Here is a 16,582-nt window from a genome sequence, read left to right as displayed (position 1 = left end):
TACTCCAGCACCTGCGAGTTGATATGTTGGAACTCTCCCGAAGTGTGATGGTTGTAACTACCACCACACCGGAGTATGTCGGGAAATGCAGTGCCTGAACTGCCACAGAAAGGGACATACAGTCCGTTTCTACAGGGCACCGACTCAACCGATCACCCAAGTCCCCGGAGTTGAAGAAAACCAAGCCTGCTATGGCTGTGGTGAGAATGGACACTATAGGAGGGACTGCCCGATAACAAAGAACTCAAAAGCGGATGGACGAATTCTGATGATCACCGCAGGAGAATCTACCCCGGAGTCGCCAACGAGCAGCAGTACGTCCTCGAAATAATAATTACTTTAAAAATTAATTTATACTTATATAAGATTAAAACTTGGGGAAAACACTTAAAAGTAATTATAATAACTCACTTATCGGAACAAGTCACAATATTCAAGAGAACTAAAAGATCCTTTCAGAGAAGCTATGATGGCTTAGTGTGTACATCAGGGTTGTGCATAGCTAAGATTTTGCAGACTTAGAGTGAGTGATTCCTCCTTAATTCCTGTTCATCGTTCGATTGTGGATTTGGGGCAGAGTTACTCAGTCGACTGTCTAATTCATCTTAATTATTCATAACTTGTATATTCCAGGCGATCGTAGTGGTACCGAGGAGGATCGTAGTATAAAGTATCGACACTAGTTATCAAAGCACTTTCACAGTATGTACTCGCTCATCGCGGTACGATACGTATAAGTGTTAACAACAAAGAGAAAACAGAAAGCACTAGAAAGTATAGACAGAGTACATTGTCGAGCACACTAGGGGTACACCATCGTATAACAGACGTTTCTTTCAAATCGGCCAAACTTTTGTTCAGTAAAGAGTCCATTGATATCATTCGTCATGAATTGGAGTGGTCCTCACCATACTAAGTTCATATGTTTCCATCGACTTGACCGTCAAATTCACGAAACCTTCGTCATTCGTAATGACAGTCCGACCCAGACTTCAGAATCGTCTACCTCGTATTCTAAACCCCGAAGTACTCGTGCGAAGAGTACTTTGCCCTCCGAAGCCTTGCCGCCGTATGTTCAGCAGACCTTCCCGAAATACCACTCGTTCAGCAGATCAAGTTCAAGCACAGAGGCTAAGGACAAATACAGCCCACCTATCACTTATAAGTGTATACGCGATGGTGGTATATCATTATGATTATGCAGATTTAGTATGTGTGTTTCCACCCTATCTCCTCTTCCTTGTTTGGTTGTGGAGCTGGGGCAGAGTCGCACATCCGACCGTCTTACTAATCTTAATTATATACGACTTGTATACACGAAGTAGTGATGGATGGACCACATATGAATCCTATCATGGACAGTAGGGCAAAGTTGCCCAGGTCTATGAGTGGGTATTCTGCCAATCAGAGGAGCGCAACCCCAATAGTACTGCTAAAAAAGCTAATTTCGGGACGAAATTCCATCTAACGGGGGGATGATGTGACAACCCGAAATTTTTTGCCTTGGAAGTCCAGCCATTCAATTCAACCATGTGTCAGACTCATTTCTGATATCAATTAGCATTGTTTAGAGTCTGTTTAAGGATTCTAAGCTCAGTACATTCAAGCATTGGGTATAAGATTGAGTTGCTAAAGTTCTTCGCGTTGAAAAATCGAGCCGAACACGCCATCAAAGGGAGTGTACGGCCGTACACATGGGTGTATGGCCGTACACCCATGCTGGCCATGAACTCTCCCCCATATGAAGGGTATCCCTTCATTTCTATCCATTTCTTCAACTTCCAAGTCTAGAAATCGGATTTCTCTCTCAACTATCATCAAGTTCTTCATCCTAATCCTCCAAAATCGTAAGTGATTCTTCAATCCTTCTTGATATCTTCCTTAGTGTTGTAAACACCTCTTGATTCATCCATGAAAACATCTTTTTATGTTAGATCTTCATCTTTCACCAAGAACACACACTTGTTCTTGGTGGTTGTGAACCCCCTTCAAGCCTCAAAACGTAAGTATCATTTCCTTATGCTTAGTATATGTTAGGAACTCGTGTTAAACACCCTAAAAACGACCATAACTCAAGAACAAAAGGAGTGTATGGTCGTACACACCTCAAAACACCCCAAAAGGCCCTCCAAAATGAGAACCTATTTCATAGTCTTGATGAGCAATAGACCAACAAGCTTCCTCATGGTTCAAACACCCTCTTTGTAACATCCGGATTCCCAGGTATCTTATTTTAAGTATTTATCTTGAGTTTTAGGGAGGGACTCGGCGAGTAGGCGCTCAGACTCGCCGAGTAGGATCGCGCATTTCTTGTCTGATTTAATGAAGGACTCGACGAGTCGATGCGTGGACTCGACGAGTCGATGCTGTTAAGTGAAACCCTAAATCCCCGGGCATGTGCCCTATTTAAAGGCCTTTATGGCCTCCATTTGCGGCCACTTCATCCCAGAGAAACCCTAGAGAGAGCAGTAGGAGAGTTGAGAGCAAGAAGATGTTAATACATCACTTTTGGTGTACTTTTGCTAGAAGGAAGAAGTAAACACCCATCTAGAGCGTGAAGGGGGCTTGGATTTCGGCTAATCATCTTGAGAGTTCATCTCTGGAGGTATAATCCTTTCTATTTCATGTTGATATGATAGATTTCATGATTTTAGGGTTTTTACCTCCATCTTATGTAAGATCTAGTGATTATGAGGTCCCCTTTGTGTTAATAGCATCAGATCTGGACCATGAGAGGTCCACAGAGTCACTATCCCTCAGCTTTATGCAAGCAAATGAGAGATTGGGGACTAGGTTGCCATTTTTAGAGTTATTTCTCCATTTGTGACTTGATGTGGGTTGCATGCACGTAAAGGTTGCGCCTTTACGTGACATTTGAACACTTGAAGGGTAGATCTGATAGTTAGGGAAGCAGATCTGACCTTAGAAGGTCATTTGAGTAAGATCATGGAAGCAACTCGCCGAGTCCATAAGTGGACTCGACGAGTCGAGTCGGGGTTGCCCCGCGATTCGTGACAGGTGTAACCCGTCGAGTGGAAGGATGACTCGACGAGCCAAGAGAGGCTGAAAGGATTCAGAGGACCCGCATGGACTCGCCGAGTCGCCCTTGTGCACTCGACGAGTCGGGTAAAAGTTTGACCGTTGACTTTCGTTGACCTTAGGGTTCTGGTCAAGACTAATTCAAGAGAGTTCAGGGGAGGGTAGAATGGTCTTCTACCCAATCTTTAGAGATGAGGCTATGAGAGAATATTGATCGGGAATGTTACTTGAATAATAGGAGGAGGCTAGGTCGGGACGTTGAGCACGAGAGTTTATCCGACTTTATTGAGGTGAGTCTTCTCACTATACTGTACCTGGAAGGGTACATATGTGTGACCGGAAGGTCTTGTATGCTATGATGTATGTGCTATATGCGGTTATGTGATATGTATGTGCTATGTATGTTATGTATGGTAAGGACCGGAAGGTCAGGATGATATGGACCGGAAGGTCAGGAGGTTACGGACCGGAAGGTCGATACGGGTAGGACCGGAAGGTCTACCAGGATTCGGGACGGAAGTCCCCTGAGACACATGGATCGGAAGATCCTACAGAGTTATGGCCTGGAAAGGCGTATGTGTGGTATGTGGTATTTTGGGGAACTTACTAAGCATTTATGCTTACAGTTGTTGTGTTATGTGTTTCAGGTACTAGCAAGGATCGCGGGAAGGCGCAGGCATGATCCGTACACACTTATGGAGTTTATGTTATTGAGATTCTGGGACATGTTTTGTTATGACACAGTGGATACATTATGTTTGTGATTATCGTGTGATTGAAAGTATGATTTAAAAATGAAAAATTTGTTTTGAAAATTTATGTCGTTACAAGTTGGTATCAGAGCCTTGGTTTGAGGGATTCGGGTGCATCTTCGGATGAATCTAAACTCAACCCGAGGATTTGAGAATTTTTTCATAAAATAAACAATTTTTCTAAGAGAGTAAAAGATTTTGAGAAAGGCAGAAGGAAGCAGTGTGTACGATCAGCCAGCGCCTGAACGGTGATTTCCCAAAATACCCTTACATTATGTGTTATGAGATATGTTATGATATGATATGCATGCTAGAGTTGGCTAGGTATTCATATTAGGACTAGAGTGGCCTGATTTTGTGATGCCTTAGCCTAGGAAGGATTTTGCTGCTATATGATGCTTGAGAGCGAGTAGGTAGCAGTGAGGAGCTGATGAGAGGTCTACCGAAGGGTAGCCTATGCCAGTGAGATATAGAGTACTTGTGATCTGGGATCCAAGGAGGAGGACTTAGGGTGAATACTGATGCGGTGTGGACGGTAGTATAGGGCCCGTACTACTGAAGACACTGGAGCAGTGCGCACTCTAAGTAAGAGTCCTTAGGGTACTAAGGAACAAGTAGGGTTGAATTATCGAGTGCGAGTATGCTCGAGCAAGTCTCTGATATTATTATGTTGTATTTCAGAGACATCATGGTTGGGACACGCCATAGACCTGAGCCGAGCAGCGTGAGTGACGAGGAGCTTCGTCAGATGATCCACGATGAGGTGGCAGCGGCGATTCGAGCCGAGATTCCGGAGATGTTTGGGTCTATCAAGACCACATTGATTGAGACTTTTGATGAGCGGTACGCAGCGGTGACTGAGGCTGCGGCTGCTGCAGCTACTGCAGCAGTAGCTGCTGCCAGGCCTCAGGGAGGTGACTCGTTGTTGCTTCGAGAGTTCAGCAACACGAAGCCACCAGAGTTTGACGGGACGCAGGATCCGATCGCTGCGATGAGATGGATTTCTGATATTGAGGGATGCTTCTACACGTGTTCATGTCCGGAGCATCTGAGGGTATGGTTCGCGCTGAAACAGCTTCGCTTGGGGGCGAAGGACTGGTGGAAGTTCGTAACGGCGAGCTTCACTTTTGCAGAGATTTTAGCGGTGACCTGGGAGAGGTTCACCACCATGTTCAGAGACGAGTATGTTCCCCCAGTGGAGAGAGAACGGTTGGTTCAGGAGTTCTTGACCCTCAAGCAGGGTACTGATTCTGTTACTGTGGTTACCAGGAAGTTTCATGAGAGGGCGATGTTCTGCCCTGAGCAGGTGTCTACCGAGCAGGCACGTATGAGCCGGTATTTGGGCGTTTTGAGGAGGGATATTCGGGAGTTCGTGTCGAACTCGACTTACCGGACGTTTGCAGAGCTCCAGGAAAATGCTCGGAAGAGGGAGATTGAGTTGGAGACTCAGGCCAGGGAGGAGGCCGAGTCTCAGAGGATGGATCGGCGACCGGCACAGTCTCAGCCGGCAGCCAAGCGGGCCAAGTCCGCTGATACGAGATCTGGAGGCCAGAAGGGCCACACTTGTGGGAAGTACGGCAAGGGACATGATGGGGTTTGTCCATCGGGTGCTTGCTACAAATGTGGCAAGGAGGGGCATATCGCCAAGGATTGCCCCAAGGGATTTACGATTTGCTTTCATTGCAACCAGAATGGCCATCGGAAGGCCGAGTGCCCGCAGCTACATCAGGGATCAGCACATGGATGTGCACCTGTTGCTAGGGCTACCGAGGTTCGGCCAGCGCAGGCCGAGGCACCGAAGGCTCGTGGGAGAGCTTTCCAGTTGACAGCGGAGGAGGTCCGCGCAGCGCCCGATGTTGTGGCTGGTATGTATTATGTATTTATTTATGCTGAGTTGAGAAATTGTGCTTATATTATGATATGCGTAGGTACTTTTCTTGTGAGTTATGTACCTGCCTTAGTGTTATTTGACTCGGGTGCGAGTCGATCATTTGTGTCGACAGCGTTTAGTCGGCACATCAGTAGCCGACGAGAGGCGTTGAGTCGACCTCTACGAGTTTCCATAGCTGACGAGCGAGCGGTGTATGCTACGGATGTGATTCGAGGATGTGCACTCGAGATCTTCGGTGTTGAGTTCCCGATAGATCTAGTCCCGATTGCAATGGGGGACGTATGTGTCATAGTGGGCACGGATTGGTTGAGCCGATTTGGGGCTGTCATAGACTGCGAGCGACAGTTGGTGACGATACGAGACCCTAGTGGGGGAGTACTTACGGTGTACGGCGAGGGTACCCGATGTGGGTCAGCGTTTTGTTCAGCCGCCAGAGCGAGACAGAGTTTACAGCAGGGCTGCAGCGGGTTTGTAGCCTATGTGATGGACACACGAGAGGCCGCTGGGAGGCCAAGTTCGATGGATGACGTTCCGATAGTTCGTGAGTTCCCGGATGTTTTTCCCGAGGAGTTCCCGGATGTTTTTCCATTTACTTTCATATTGTGACATTTCCACTTGAAAGTTAATGCAAACTATTTTCGAGTTAAGATAGTTATAAACTAGGGAAAACTTACATCTTTACAAGCGACAAACAGAACAGTCGAGTCTAGTACATTCAGTAGGAAGGGGTCTATAATGCTAACTTTATGATTCCTTAGTTTATACATCAGGAATATATATTAATCGGATCCGACAGATAGTAGGATGTGTGCTTCCGCTTCATTTCTTGTTCCTTGTTTGGTTGTGGGCTTAGAGCAGATTCACCCAGCCTACTACCTATATGATCTTAGCTATATATATATATATATATATATATATATATATATATATATATATATATATATATATATATTCCGTATACACTAAGTAATCATAAGGAGTACCAGGTATGGGCCAGGTCATAGTATACTGATTCAATACACCGTTTTCTAGTACAAAACATACTTTTCAAATAGAACATTTGGTAAACAAAACTAGAAAGTTACGAGTAAAAGGTTTAATCCATTTTATTAAACTAGTATAACTTAAAGGACCTTAGATGGTTAATTCTATAATACCTTAGTTTATACATCAGGGTTATATATAATTAATACCTGATAGGTAGTTGGATGTGTGCTTTCCGCCTTAGTTCCTGTTCCTTGTTTGGTTGTGGGCTTAGGGCAGATTCACACAACTAACTATCTGTTCGATATTAGATTATATATAGCTAGTATAAACTAACTGATTATAGAAGGAACTATTGTGGTTACCATTTTTACTAAAAGAAATAAGGGTTTTCTAAAAGAATCTTTTCATCAAATATAAAGGAACTATTACAGTTAACTTCGTGAGTACCAAGTGAATACGCCAGGGTTATATACAACGATGATCTAACAAACAATGGGATGTGTGCTTTCCGCCTCATTCTCTGTTCCTTGTTTGGTTGTGGGCTTAGGGCAGATACACACAATCGATTGTTTGTTTACTCTGGGTTTTATATAACTTGTATCCATTTAGTACTCATAGAAAGGATTGTAGAGTCATTTTTACTTATCTTTCATCAAAGCAGAAAAATATAGGATTTTCTAGAGGAACAGGCGAACTTTTCTAAAAGAACTTACAACTTACTTACATCACTAAAATCTTATGAACTCACTAGCTTAAATGCTGATCTACTCTTTCAAAATAACTTGTATTCTCAGGAGACCAGTAGACAGGTACGCGCACTGGGATTCAAAAGATGGAGCATAATAGCTTCATGTCTTGTTTTTGTTATTTACTTTGTAGTCTATGTTATGTGAACCACATTCTTTGTAAACACTTTCTTTCTAATGAAATGGTTGTTTATTACTTTGATTACTATGATGCATGTCTTGTGATACTAAACATGACGTCCTCCACCCCCGAACATTTCCTCCGTTCCGGTTTTGGGGTGTGACAGGTTCTCCTCCCGTTTTTGGCAGAAGTTCCACGAGGAACTGGGCACGCGGCTGCATTTCAGTACTACATACCATCCGCATACAGATGGACAGAGCCAACGGACCATTCAGACCCTTGAGGATATGTTGAGGGCCTGCGTCATTGACTTCGGTGGGAGTTAGGAATCCTACCTACCCCTTGCAGAGTTTTCCTACAACAATAGCTATCACTCCAGCATTGGTGCTCCACCTTATGAGTTTTTGTATGGACGGAGATTCCGCACCCCAGTCTTTTGGGGTGAGGTTGGTCATAGGGTGATAGGTCGGACTGAGGTAGTCCTGCAGACTACTGAGATGATTCAGCAGATAAGACAGCGGTTTCAGACCGCATGGAATCGGCAGAAGAGTTACGCCGACCGGCACCAATCTGAGTTGGAGTTTCAGGTCGGTGACATGGTACTCCTGAAGGTCTCACCCTGGAAGGGTGTGATTCGCTTCAGGAAGAGGGGGCAATTGGGTCCCCAATACATCGGGCCATTCAGCATCATTGCCAGGGTTGGCAAGGTGGCGTATAGACTAGATCTCTCAGAGGAGCTTAGTCAGATCCACAACAATTTCCATGTTTCATAGTTGCGGAACTGCATATTAGATGAGGAGGCAGTGGTGTCATTGGATGATATACAGGTCAAAGAGCGTCTGAATTACGTGGAGAGGATGTGGCCGTTTTGGAGAGGAAAGTGAAGGTTCTACGGAACAAGGAAGTACCTTCGGTAAAGGTACAATGGGAGCATCGGAGGGGATCCGAGTGGACTTGGGAGCCGGAGGCAGAGATGCGGGAGCATTATCCGGAGTTGTTCACCGCAGCAGATTTCGAGGACGAAGTCTAGGTCAATTGGGGGAGATTTGTAACATCCCAAGATTTAGAGGTATTTCCGAATCCTCTCTTTATTATTACTTTGTCATTTGTAGTCCCTGGGGTTGCAAGAGTCGAGCCATTAGAATCCTAAGGGCTAAAAGTTGCAACTTGAGAACAAGACGAGTACGTTGGGCGTACACTTGTGTACGCTAGGCGTACTCACGACAGATGGAAACCATAATATTTAGGGTTTGGGTGCTATACAAACGTCCTTATGAGCTCAAAACCCTCCACCATCTCAGCCTCCATAACTTTGAGTCGTTTTCCCTAAACCCTAACCCCTTTCTTGAGTGTGTGAGCTAAAAGAGTGTGTTTTGAGTAGTTGGAGAAGAAGGTGTTGCATCAAGAAGTTAGAGAAGTAAGTCAAACTTGTAGATCTGAGGTTTCTTTGTGCTCTAGAAGCTCCAGGAGGTAAAAAGCTCCAACCTTTATGCTTGTATGATATAGATCTTGCCATATTAGTCTTATGAGACCATTTCTTGTCCCAAAAGTCCCAAGTTGGTGCATGTTATGTTTTGAATGAAATAAGCTGTCCTTTCAGACCCTAGAAAGGGTCCTAAGTGATAAAAATGATGTCCCAATGGCTAAAAGTGTCCCATGCATGTAGTAGAAAGGTCTTAATGGGTTAATACCATGTATTAAGAACTTTCTGGACGTCCAAAGTCTTAAAGTTCGAGACTTTATGGTTCTAAGGCATATTTGGTCGATGGATCTGGAGTTTGGGCTTAAGTGTTTAAGCCATTAAGCACTTATTAGAGTTTTGGTAAAACTCGCATACGCCTCGCGTAATTTCTGTACGCCCAGCGTACTGAGTCAACCACCTCGATGGTGGTCAATGCAAAACGGAGTACGCCCAGCGTACCAGAGGAGTACGCCCCGAGTACGCTCTCTGTTGGGATTTTCACGAGTTGGGCTTCAGAATTGGGCCCCTTTTTGGGCCGGTTTGACATGGGCTTTGCTGGGCTTTCTGAATAAATGTATTTTAGGCCTAATTTGGAAATGGACCTTAGGGTGAGGCCCAATTATAGAATTAAGCCCAATTGGGAAAATTAGACCAATGATGGGCCTTGTATATGTGGACTTGGGATTATGGATTTGGTATTGGGCCTTGGCCCAAATTAGAGAAAAGGGCAATATGGACTATTACCCTAGGTAGGACCATTGGTCAAGATTGATATCCCGATTGTTGACTTAGTATTCATTATTTTGGATAGTTCGGGATTTTTGGTGAGACAGTGGTCGAAGATTTTCAGCTCAGTTCAGCACTACTTGTGAGGTGAGTTTTCCTCACTATACTAACAGGGTCGAAGGCACCAATGTCGGCCCTTCTTTTTGGATTTGTATCTGGGTTTATTGCATGATGATATGCTTAGTGACCTTTAGGTCGGTATCCTGGGATATAGGATAATTCTATGTTAGTGACCGATTATGCCAGCATCCTGGTATATAGGATAATGTTATGTTAGTGATCTGTTAGATCGGTATCCTGATTATAGGATAATGTTATGTTAGTGATCTATTAGATCTGTATGGCTACCTGTACATGCTAGCTAGCGTATGATATTTATGTGCACATGATTGTTTGATTGGGGGTTGGGTTGAGGCGGTCATGCTTTGTGCTTGTGCCAACATACCTAGGGCGGGCCAGATAGACTACAGACCTGGTTAGGGCATACTAGTTAGGCCGAAGGCCCGGCGAGCGGTCCGAATACGCTGTAGGCCCTGAGAGACGGTCCAGACGTGCCGATGGCTCAGAGAGCGGTCCAGATAGACTGATGGCCCTGCGAGGCGGTCCAGTCAGGCTGATGGCTCATTATGCATGTTGTTCGTTATGATATGGTTATGTTTGTATTTCATTGGTATTTTGTGGGAACTCACTAAGCTTCGGGCTTACAGTTGTTGATTTTGTTTCAGGTACTTATGCTGATCGCAGGAAGGTGAAAGTGTGATCGTGCACCTCCTTATATTTTATGATTTGATTCTGGTATACTCTGACATGAAACTATTTTGAAAACAAATTTGTAATAATTATTGGTTTTTAAATGTTTTAAAAAGTTTAAATGTGGCATGATTTTTATGGACGTTGCATGTAGGGTCGGTAATGCCAGGTACTGATTCATCCTCTACTGGAAGGGTAGCTGCCCTTTGCGATCCAACGCCCGTCATGACTCTCCGGAAAACCTACACAAGACATCAAACATGAAAAATGTTTTATGAGAGATGAGAAGATCAATTATATACAATATAATATCCAATTGTAAGTATGTAATAGATACTACCCATAATTCCTGAGTCTACCTACTATGTCGTAAGTCATAAATAGTGGTTTCTAAGCCAACAATCATCAAGTGTAGATATCTCTAATCCATAAATCCTCAGACGTAGAAATCCTCTAAAAGCAATCTTCGAGTGTAGAACCCTTGAAATTAAGCATCCAATCCAGAAGTCCTCAAGCATTTAGATTGCCATCCACCGTATCCGAGTTCGGTCGTGCGTCGGTCGGAACCTAATAATACTTAGTTTCGTATTCTAGGTCTAGTTGTGGTACAATTGATGTACTATACCAACTCTAAATATTTTTTTTTATCTAAAATCTTGAGTTGTGATTTTGTGGATTCATGTTGTGGGTAGTAGATATATTTATTCGAGCATATTTATATTGCTCTATATCTTTAAATCTTTGTTTGGTTGAGTGTATTTTATTAATTTTTGGGGTTTTGTACTCAATGACTATCAAATAAGGATCATCCAGGTGATAAGTACCGGAGGGTAGGACCATTTTAGCGTATAGCCGTTCTGAAATCCAGCAACCCAAGCGATATTTCAAACTGGTCACATCTCCCGTAAGTAGTCGAGAAGAAGTGTAATTAATAATAATATTTTTTTAATGTAATAGGCTTCTGGATTAAACCTAATTAGAGTGTAGCCCACTAGCCCTATATTATAGTTGTATTTCGTAAGGAATTACTAGTTCGCTATAATATGAAGTTCTGATACCAATCTGCACACCCCCGGCCAAGCGGCGGAATCACCAGGTTGTGTGATGTAGTGATGTTGGCTCGTAGGCCATATACATACATTGGATAATATACCAGAATATCATACAATGTTTTTTCTTATTCATTAAATAAAATATATTACATAGTTATTCGAGATACAGATAAGTCACAAAAGCAAAGTAGAATAACAGAACGCATAAATTTCTAGCTGCAACACCGAGGTTACTTCTTTCGTCTTCCGGGCTTATTCTCCTAAGAATATATGTGGTTTTGAAAGTTAACATAATGTTAGTGAGTTCACAGGTTTTATTATTATAAAACGTGTTGTAGTTATTTAGTTATCTTAAACATGTTTCCTCGAGTTAAGTATACTATCACTACTTGTTTTAGGTGGTTTCCTAATCGTAACCTATGAGAGTTAGTTTTAGTTTATCTTAGTTATTCTAAGCTTGCTTCTTCGAGTTAAGGGTACTATCACTACTTATTAAGTTATCCCCTAGTAGTAGTATAAGATAGTTTGTTTTAGTTTAACAAGGTTATGATGAGTTCCTATAATCGAGCTATGACTGTTGAGAGTTCCCCAAAAACCAAGACGCTTCATCGAATGTCGCAAATGTGTTTACAAAGTTATGTCAGATTCGAGTTGTGGTCAGTTTGTAGCTAGCAACTACAGGTAGGAGTGTCGATCACGTATATATCTATACATATCTTTCCCACTCACTTAAGATTTAACGATTATAGCTCGGGGGCTAGCTGAAGGTCATTCAACGTGTTGATGAATCATGTCTCATCTAACCACTTGTTGTGTGAAGCCTCCACTGTTCGGCCATGTTGTTCATCTTTGTTGTATTATACCAGATACTTATTATATATATTATTCATCTTATACATATATCTAATCAAATTAGTGTGTTTTGCATAGCCGATAATTTAGGCAGAGTAACCGCTAGGTACTAAGATTTATCCAAAGGGTGGCTATATGTTGGCTAGCATATCTGCTAGGTGTCGGCGTTTCCTAATAATTGGCCAGTGTAATAACTAGGTATGATATTTTCTATCAATTTGAGTCAGTATAACAACTAGGCATAATATTATCTTTAAAAAGTTGGGCATAATATCTACCGGGCATAATATCATCCTGATGTTATGAGCATAATTCTCTAACTAATATTATACATTTAGTATTAATTTTGAATAAGTTGTGTTTTAATATGTATTCCCCCCGAAAAGGTTTAGAAAATGGGGCCGTGAACTTACTTGTAAATATGAAACCGTTGTAGTAGGGTAGAAATCGGGAATCCGAAACTTCGAGAGACGTTCGGGTGTAGTGGCACGCAGATCGAGAAAGTTGAGAGAGTGTTTGTAGGGTGAGAAAATGGGACTACTGAATCCTTCTATTTATAGCAATTATTGTGGTGCACGTTGCGTAGTGTGTGTCGCGCAATGCGCGCCACACAATTGTTCATGAGCCACATGAGGCTGCCAAATGTCGTCCTCCCCTTGTGCCACGTCATCCCGTATCCCGACTTTGAAATTCCATAACACTCGCATACAAACTCCTTTTTCAACGACTCTTATATATTCGTGTAGGTCTCGACGTACCCTACTGAAGGTTTTAAGCATTCTAACACTCCTAAGGTGTACATGCAACCCTAGAAACCTTGGATCTATGTTTTACTATGATACATGCAAATTTGATTTCCAAGGTTCTTAACCTATCTAGCATAGCATGGGAAAATTTTAAACATAAATGCTAGAAGAATAACATACCTTTTTTTGTTTGGATTCCTTGAGAACCGTGTGAGCCTAGCACCTCAAGTGTGATGCCTCAAATGTCTCACACAACACGACAATACTTGGAATAACCTTGAGAGAAGTTCACTAACACCTCAAAATCGGCTAGCCCTCTTTACTTGTTTGTAATAGTGCCAATTTTGCTAGACAAGGGGTCTTTATATAGTTGTGACACAAGTAGGGTTACACCATGTAAACCCTAATTGTCATGGCTTTCCATATTCCATGATCCATGGGTTTGTAACCTCCATGGACTATCCATGGAGCACCTTATGGGTTTTAGCCCAATCCATACAAACCATGGATCATTAGCCCACTATACAAGAATAGATGATTTACACAATCAACCCCATATATTTAATTAGTCTCTTTTTGATCACTTAATTGATTCCAAATTAATTCTTTGATCAATACTAACTAAATAATATTATTAGTATATTAGAACTTATAATATATTAATAATCCTTAAGTGTCCTTTCTCTCATTTAGTCTATCCAAGTGTTGCAATGCCATGCAACCCAAATGGACCATGCAACCGGGTCAAGTACATACCAGAAATAGTTATGGACTTAGACACCTTATCCAACAGTCTCCCCCTTGGATAAGTCTAATAACTATAACTGCAAGTATGACTTCAGGAACCGATCATCAATCGTAGCTCTTTTAAGGTCTCGCAGAGCTGAGATGATGAGATATGTCATTTAAGATAAGTGATCATATAATCCTCTGTTCTAGATATCAGCCGGACAAATACATGGAACAATGTCTTACTTATTGTCCAGCAGTTTGTTTCCCGATTTTCGATTTGTTTGACATAGAACTTAATCGAACACATCAATTTAGTTCTGACCGGGCCCGATACATGGGTCAACACAAAATCATCGAGGGGCCCAGATATCGCTTTTAATCCAAGAAGTAACAGATAAACTTCGACTCATATGCTTGTTCTACTACTTGTTGAATTATACACAAAGGCACGTTTTATAACATCGCAATGCATTTTCATACAATCAATGTATAACCAACTCATAGGCAACAACTCATATCTCTAGGTTTGAAGACTTATATGATATTACCGTCTCACGATCACTCGAGATAAATTCCATGAAGTGATACCAGTGAGCATGGGTTAAATCCAATACTCAGAACTTATGAGCACTCATGAGTGTTGTTGCAACACTTTGCTATGTCCAACATCTTAGACATCTACAACCAACTACATGACAGTCTTGATTCATATCTACTTCCAACATATGACCGACTATGGAGAATTTGAATAATATGAAATACCATAACATAATTATTCTGGAAGTCAAAACATGCAAAATGAAACGATAGTAAACGATTAACAAAGGATAACAACACTTTACTCATAAATAAACAACAACTTTTATTCATCATCAAATGTCAATTACACTTTATACATTTCAAAGCTATCTAACTACTAAAACTAATATCATCCTTCAGCCCTATGCGCCTCGCATGCTGGAGATGCTTAACCCTGCCCAGTCCCTTCGTGAGGGGATCTGCCGGGTTCTCATCCAATGATACCCTCTTTGCCATGAGGAGTCATTCTTCTATTCGATGTCTGATGAAATGGTATTTTCTGTCGATGTGTCTGGATCTCCTGTGATCCCTTGGTTCCTTAGCTAAGGCAACCGCACTTTCACTATCACAGAAAATCTCTATAGGCTCCTTTACAGCTGGTACAACTCCAAGGTCTCCAATGAAGTTCTTTAGTCATATAGCCTCCTTTGCTGCCTCGCTTGCCGCTATATACTCTGATTCGCAAGTTGAATCAGCCACTGTCTCCTGCTTGGAACTTTTCCAAGAAATTGCTCCTCCGTCTAAGGTAAAGACCCAGCCTGACTGAGAGCGGAAATTATCCCTATCAGTCTGAAAGCTAGCATCACTATACCCTAATACTCTCAAGTCATTACTCCCACCGAGGGTAAGGACCCAATCCTTAGTCCTCCGCAGGTACTTGAGAATGTTCTTTACAGTAGTCCAGTGAGCCTTGCCAGGTTTCCCCTGATATCAGCTGACCATGCTTAATGCAAAGCCCACATCAGGACGAGTACAAGTCATAGCATACATGATCGAGCCTACAGCGGAAGCATACGGTACTCGACTCATGTCATCTATTTCAGCCTCTGTACCCGGACTCTGAGTCTTACTCAGTTTGGCGTTACTCTGGATCGGTAACTCTCCTTTCTTGGAATTCTGCATGCTGAACCTATTCAGCACCTTATCCAAGTAGGTACTCTGACTAAGTCCAATTAGTCTTTTACTCCTGTCTCTCAAAATCCTTATCCCTAGGATATAAGTAGCTTCTCCAAGGTCTTCATAGCGAAACACTTCCCAAGCCAGGACTTTACTTCCTGTAGAGTTGGGATGTCATTTCCTATGAGTAGTATGTCATCCACATACAGTATCAAAAAGCTAACTATACTCCCACTAGCCTTGACATATACACAAGATTCATCTTCACTCCTCGAAAAGCCAAACTCTTTGACTTTCTTATCGAAACAAAGATTCCATCTGCGAGGTGCTTACTTTAATCCATAGATGGATTTCTCAAGCTTACACACTCTATTAGGGTACTCTGTACTGACAAAACCCTCTGGCTGACTCATGTAAACATCCTCAACCAACTTCCCATTAAGGAAAGCGGTTTTGACATCCATTTTGCCATATTTCATAGTCATGAAATGCAGCAATGGCTAACATAACCCTAATAGACTTAATCTTCACTACTGGTGAAAAGGTCTCATCATAATCAACTCCCAGAGTTTGAGAAAAGCCTTTTGCAACCAGTCGCGCCTTATAAGTGTGTACATTACCATCCATGTCGGTCTTCTTCTTGAAGATCCATTTGCACCCGACTGTCTTACGACCTGGTACATTGACAACCAAGTTCCAAACTTGATTGTCATACATGGACTGTATCTCGTTGTCCATAGCCTCTTTCCATTTAGCAGCCTCAGGGCCTGCCATGGCTTCCGTGTAGCTGTTAGGTTCATCCAGACTTACCAGTGTGCTATCACTGATAAGTGTATCACCTTCCGCAGTAATATGGGAACCATAGTAATGCTCAGGTGCATTCCTAACTCTCGTGGAACGCCTCAGAGGTACAGACTCATCTGTCGGATCAACAGGAGTTTCCTCCTCAGGTTGATTGCTAGGGTTTGAGG

This window comes from Lactuca virosa, chromosome 3 (assembly GCF_052849685.1).
Source record: "Lactuca virosa cultivar CGN04683 chromosome 3, Lactuca_virosa_CGN04683_v6, whole genome shotgun sequence".
NCBI classification, from domain to species: domain Eukaryota; kingdom Viridiplantae; phylum Streptophyta; class Magnoliopsida; order Asterales; family Asteraceae; genus Lactuca; species Lactuca virosa.
Note: the sequence above shows the minus strand (reverse complement) of the source record.